Source organism: Erinaceus europaeus, chromosome 18 (genome assembly GCF_950295315.1).
Source record: "Erinaceus europaeus chromosome 18, mEriEur2.1, whole genome shotgun sequence".
NCBI lineage: Eukaryota > Metazoa > Chordata > Mammalia > Eulipotyphla > Erinaceidae > Erinaceus > Erinaceus europaeus.
In genome coordinates, this window is record NC_080179.1 from 52,808,142 (window position 1) to 52,814,468 (window position 6,327).

Consider the following 6,327-nt stretch of genomic DNA (forward strand, 5'->3'; position numbering starts at 1 on the left):
GTATACTCTAATTCCATCCCAGGTGGTTCACTTTCTAACAAAGTCCCAAAACCTAGATATACACCAGTTTCTGTGAGAGAGAGCATATGTTCACACGTATCCGTAAACTACTGCAAAGTATATACCTGAAAGCAGAAGTACACTAGAGTTTGCAGTGAGTACCCCCCTAACACTTCCTCTCCACTATTCCAACCTTTGGTTCCATAATTCTCAACAATTTGTTTGGCTTCGTATGTTAACTCTCTTTTCAGTCACCAGGTTCCAGATGCCATCAGGATGCCAGCCAGGCTTCCCTGGACTGAAGACCCCACCAATGTGCCCTGGAGTTCTGCTTCCCCAGAGACCCACCCTACTAGGGAAAGAGAGAGGCAGACTGGGAGTATGGACCGACCAGTCAATGCCCATGTTCAGCAGGGAAGCAATTACAGAAGCCAGACCTTCCACCTTCTGCAACCCACAATGACCCTGGGTCCATGGTCCCAGAGGGATAGAGAATGGGAAAGCTATCAGGGGCGAGGGTGGGATATGGAGATTGGGTGGTGGGAATTGTGTGGAGTTGTACCCCTCCTACCCTATGGTTTTGTTAATTAATCCTTTCTTAAATAAAAAGAAGAAAAAAAATAGATGAGCATGCCTAATTCAGGGGCCACTAGTTGAGTGAGGCAACAATAGACATAAAACCACACTCTCCAATCTGGTTTCTAGTGGTAATAATGAGCCCATCTAGCTTTTAGCTGTCTCTCCTTGGTTAGTCTCAACTCATTTGGAGAACTAGAGTTGCAGGCAAAATGGAGATGAGCAGATTTCTGATCTTCTAAAAAAAAAAAATCTTTTTTATTTCTCTTTAGCAGCAAAGGGTTTGAGAGCTAACTCACCTGGCTGAATCCATGCTTTGCCATCCACATAGCTCAGGTTCAAACCCTAATAATACATACAAGTGTCAAACAGGAGTAGTTTCTCTCTCTCTCTCTCTCTCTCTCTCTCTCTCCCTCCCCCTCTTTCTCCCTCTCCTTCTCTCTTTCCCTCTATTTGAATGAATCATCACCCAGGAGAGGTTAAAGTGTTTCATGACAACATCCACACAATGAAAACCAGTCTCTGAACTGGTCTTAGTGCTTGATTTCCAGGGAGGAGCGTCTAGCCCTTAGATAAAACAACTTTCTCCTCCCTCTAAATACTAATGAGCTTCATTCTCTCCCTTCCCTCCCAATGCTGTGTGCTTTTAGAGAGAGAAGTTCAGTGTGTGGTCTCTGGACAGTCAGGTCACCAAGCTTCCTGACTTTCCATCAGTCCAAACAGGTAGATTTCTCTCTAAATTAAACCTAACTCTACATACTGAGGTGAACAACTAATAGCACAGCCCTACGATAACATCTATTTTCTACCTAACTTTTGTCACAGTTAATTTGATGAAAGCTCAGGGAATTTTCAGGGGGAATTCCACATGGAAGGAAGACCTCTGCAGTGTTCCCTTAAAGTATTAATAGATAAAATTCTCAAGCTACAATTCAGTCAAACAAATACTCTTGTTGACTCTGGGCAACCATTTTGGTAACAGCACTCAAATTCCATTAGCCCTAAGAAAACATTTTCCTCTCATGTGATAATAGTTTCATTAGTCTTTTTTTTTTCCCTTTATTTAATGTCAACCTACAAAGTTCCAAATATGAACTATGCTTTTTTTGTAATGCATTCTTTTCTGGAGAATCTGTCTCTTGCTTAGTAATTCTATCCATGAAATCATTCACCTAAATAATTTTATATCACCTTACATGGATTCATTCATTCATCTTAGCTTATTCATACAAAAACATAACATTAAGTGGACATTCATCCCACCTACCTGCACTGCTAGCCACTCACAGTCTTTATGCTCTGCAATGCCTTGTACTATGAACCCCAAAAGTCCTCCTTGAGTTTATTTCACCCTACTCTAATCAGTGTCTTATCACTTTCTTCTGTCTCCATGCAGTGTTGAATGGCTATGCATAATGGTTGTGCAAAAAAGACTTTCATGCCTGAAACTCCAAAAGTCCCAGGCTCAATTCCCCATACCACCATGAGCCAAAGCTGAGCAGTAGTCTAGGGAGAGAGAGATCTAAATTAATTCTCAGTGCTAATACACACATCTTTCTTTTTTCTTTCAATTTCTCCTCCCCCTCCTCTCCCTTTTTCTTTTCTTTTTTTTTTAAGACAGGAGAAGAGTGAAAGAAACCACAATACTGACTCCTTCTTCAATGAGGCTGGGGCTGGGCTTGACCCTGGGCTGCACACTATCCAAGTGAGCTATTTTACTTATCTAATTTTTTTTTTCAGGCCACTTTTAAGTTTCATTTTATGATGGTGTTGGGACTGAACCTGAGACCTTTGACACCTCAGGAATGAAAAACATTTTATGGGAGTCGGGCAGTAGCACAGTGGGTTAAGTGCAGGTGGTGCAAAGTACAAGGACTGGCATAAGGATCCCGGTTCAAGACCCCAGCTCCCCACATGCAGGGGGGGTTGCTTCACAGGCAGTGAAGCAGTTCTGCAGGTGTCTGTCTTTCTCTCCCTTCTCTGTCTTCCCCTCCTCTCTCTATTTCTCTCTGTCCTATCCAAGAATGACAAAAATAACTACAACAATAAAAAGGCAACAAAAAGGAAATAAATAAATATTAAAAATAAAAAATAAAAAAAACATTTTACATAACCATTAAAATTCCTCTACCCAATGTTACATCTATATATATTATTTATTTATTTATTATTGGATAGAGACAGAGAAATTGCGTGGAGAAGGGGGAAATAGAGAGGGAAAGAGACAGAGAGACACATGCAGCACTGCATCACCACTTGTGAAGCTTCCCACCTGCAGGTGGGGACCAGGGGCTTGAACCTAGGTCCTTGCGCACTGTAGTGTACACACTTAATCAGGTGCACCACCACATGGTCCCCACATATATTTTAAACATGTCTTAAACTCTAATCATGTCCAGTGATTTAAAGTAGGGAGGACAATAGTTTAGTAAGGTTAGTAAGTCAAACGCCAAAGGAAGGGTCCTTAAGTGATCTTTGTAGTTTATAAACTCATAGCCAATATCATATTGTATTTTGAATAATAAATGTTTGTATTGGGGGTGGGCAGTGGTGCATCTGGTTAAGAGTACATACCAGGCGGTAGCACTGCAGGTTAAGCGCACCTGGCACCAAGCACGCCTGGTGCCAAGTGCAAGGACTGGTGTAAGGATCCCGGTTCGAACCCCAGGCTCCCCACCTGCAGGGGGGTTGCTTCACAAGAGGTGAAGCAGATCTGCAGGTGTCTATCTTTTTCTTCCCCTCTCTGTCTCCCTCCTCTCTCCATTTCTCTCTGTCCTATCCAACAACGACATCAATAATAACAATAATAATAACCACAACAATGATAAAAAAAAAACAAGGGCAACAAAAGGGAAAAAAATAGCCTCCAGGAGCAGTGGAATCATGGTGCCGGCACCAAGCCTCAGCAATAACCATGGAGGCAAAAAAAAAAAAAAAAAAGAAAGAACATATCACTATGCACAAGGACCTGGGTTCAAGCCCCTGATCCCCACCTATAGGAGGGACACTTCACTAGTAATGAAGCAGATTTGCAGCTTCACCGCTGATGAAGTGTCCTCCCTGCAGGTGGGGAGCAGGGGCTCAAACCTAGATCCTTGCATATGGTGATATGTACACTTAACCAAGTGCACCACTGCGCAGTCCCCCTCTCTCCCTCTCTATCTACCCTCTTAATTTCTCTCTGTCTTATTCAATAAAAAAATAGTAAGAAGACAAAAAAAAGGAAAAATAAATGGCTGCTGGGAGCAGTGTATTCATAGTGCACTGAACCTCAGAGATAACACTGGTAGCAATTAAAAAAATGTATTGACCTTTGTAATGAAAAACATATGATAAAAATATTTGTTATATGGAAGAATGCAACAAAAGTTTAGTGGATCTCCATGGGAATTTGTCCCAGTCTGAACGTGATCAAATGGAAAGTGAAGTTTTTCTCTTAATCTCTCCAGAAATTCTCGGTTATTTCTCTCCATAGATCAAGGCTTGTGTTGCATAAACCTTTCGTCAAACTTTAACCTGTTTATAATGCCTTTCTGGCCCTCTATAAAAACCTACTTATTCTTTTTTCTTTTTTAAAATAGGAATATAGATTGACACCATTCCCACCACAATAGTTCTGCATTCCTACGCCCACACAAAAAGAGCTTAAAATCTACAAAGGAGCTTAAACTCTACCTTTCCCCCACCCCCCAGAGTCCTTTACTTTGGCGCAACACTCCAAACCCAGTCCAAGTCCTGCTTTGTGTTTCCCTTTCTGTTCTTCTTTCTCAACTTCTGTTTATGAGTGGGTTACCCCAATACTCACCTTTCTCTTTCTGGCTTATCGGACATACTTGTTCTTAATGACATACTCCAAGTATCACTGCAAACTCAAAGATTTTTTTTTTAGTCCCACCAACTGTAAATTGCCGGTCCCTGTTCAGGCACCAGATGTCGGCTAGCTTCATGGGCAGGAGACAAATGACCAGGGACTCATGGCTGAGCTGGACGCAGTTCAATCTTTATTGATGAGTGAGACAATGCAGTGCAATCTATCTAATCTCTCTTCATTAGAAAATCCTGTCCTTTATATCTCCTGAGGCAGAAGTGTCAGTTTGGAAGAGGAAATATGTAGGATAGGGGGTGGGGAAAAGGAAAACGCGTGTGTATCAAGCTTGCATCTAACCAGTGGGGATTAAACCAGTGCAGGTATCAAACAAAACAATAATTATTAGACCACAGCTTTAAGCAATGCAAGCAAACCTAACGTGATGATCAAAACAGAAGGGGTCTTAGAAGCAGAATTAGAAGCAGACCAACAGTAAGTGCTCTTTCCTTCTTCTAAAGTACTATAAGACTCCTCACGTATGACACTAATTGCACTGTGACAAATATTAACCCATTTTTATCTACCTTATCCCTCCCTTCCTCCTGACAGCAAGTTGCCAGGATGTGGAAACTGTACCTGAGAAATATAACTTCTAAGCCATAAATCTTAAGATGCAACAAAGATCAATTCATTCCTTTTCTAAATCAAATTGAATTATTCTTAAATCCTACCACCTGGTTAGAGAAATAGTGATGTGTTCTTTTCTCACATTCGTTCTCCCACCAACACCTGTGTGACCATATTGTTTTTCTATGAAAACAACCAACAGGGACAGGGTCTTCTGCTTTGAGTAAGGTGGTGTCATCTGTGGTGCTCACTGTCCAAATCCACATGGTCACATTGAAGCAGGTGGTTCTTCTCCCTTCTTCCTGTCTCCCAATCAGTCCAAAGCCTCTCAGGGAGGTCTTCCCAGACTTCCCATCGGGACTATCTTATCACTTCGCTTTTTCTGAAGCCCAACTCCTCTCCCCCATATAATGTTGCTGGTATTCTAGCATCCATTATGACATCTATGTGATATACTCTCACCCTCGTAGGTTAGCCTCTATCCTCCGTCTTTAGACATTTTTCTAAAGACTTTATTAATGAGAGAGATAGGAGGAAGCAGCTAGAGAGAAATTACCTGAGCAGGGGTTGAGCAGTAGTGCGGGTTAAGTGCACGTGGCACAAAGCTCAAGGACCAACATAAGAATCCCAGTTCGAGCCCCTGGCTCCCCACCTGCAAGAGGGTTGTTTCACAGGTGATGAAGCAGGTTTGCAGATGTCTATCATTTTCTCCTCCTCTCTGTCTTCCCCTCCCTTCTCCATTTCTCTCTGTTCTATCCAACAACAACATCAATAACAACAACAACAATAATAATCACAGCAATGTTAAACAACAAGGGCAACAAAAGGGGGGGAAAGAATCTGAAACAAAAGGGAATAAATAAATATTAAAAAAAAAGAATCTGTGCATCACTCCAATACAGGTGCTGCCAGGAGTTGATCTCAGGTCCTCCTATTTGAGAGTCCAGTTATTTATCCACCGTGGCACTTCCCAGATCACCTTATCCTTAGTCTTTAAAGAACTATTATCTTAGTCTCATGTTCATGTCCTACCAGTAGCTAAGTGTCTCAAATATTAAATTTTTTAGTGAATGGTTAATATTATTCTAATTGTCCCTCTTCAATCTAAAAAAAATTTTTTCTGTGACCTAGGGCCCATCTGTTGAGGTACAAGTGGTATCTGGAGGGGACATAAACACTGCTGCCCAGGAAATGGGAGTGGTAACAGGCGGGGATTGGAAAGGTGAAGGCAGGGGTGGGTGTTAATAAACTAGACCTGTGGGCTTGGCTTGCTCTCTGCAGAGAGATGAATAAGGGCGTTCCTCTGTTTCTCTTTC

General features: G+C 41.8%; 1 long non-coding RNA gene across 1 annotated transcript in view; it reads right to left on the minus strand.

Annotated features, from left to right (window-relative positions):
• Nucleotides 1-4,513, minus strand: part of LOC132534332 (uncharacterized) — a 95,869-nt gene extending 91,356 nt beyond the window's left edge. The window contains exon 1 of the long non-coding RNA XR_009546060.1: nt 4,382-4,513. This is a non-coding gene — a long non-coding RNA (uncharacterized LOC132534332). The remainder of the gene's footprint in view (nt 1-4,381) is intronic.
• Between the last annotated feature and the right edge of the window lie 1,814 nt (nt 4,514-6,327).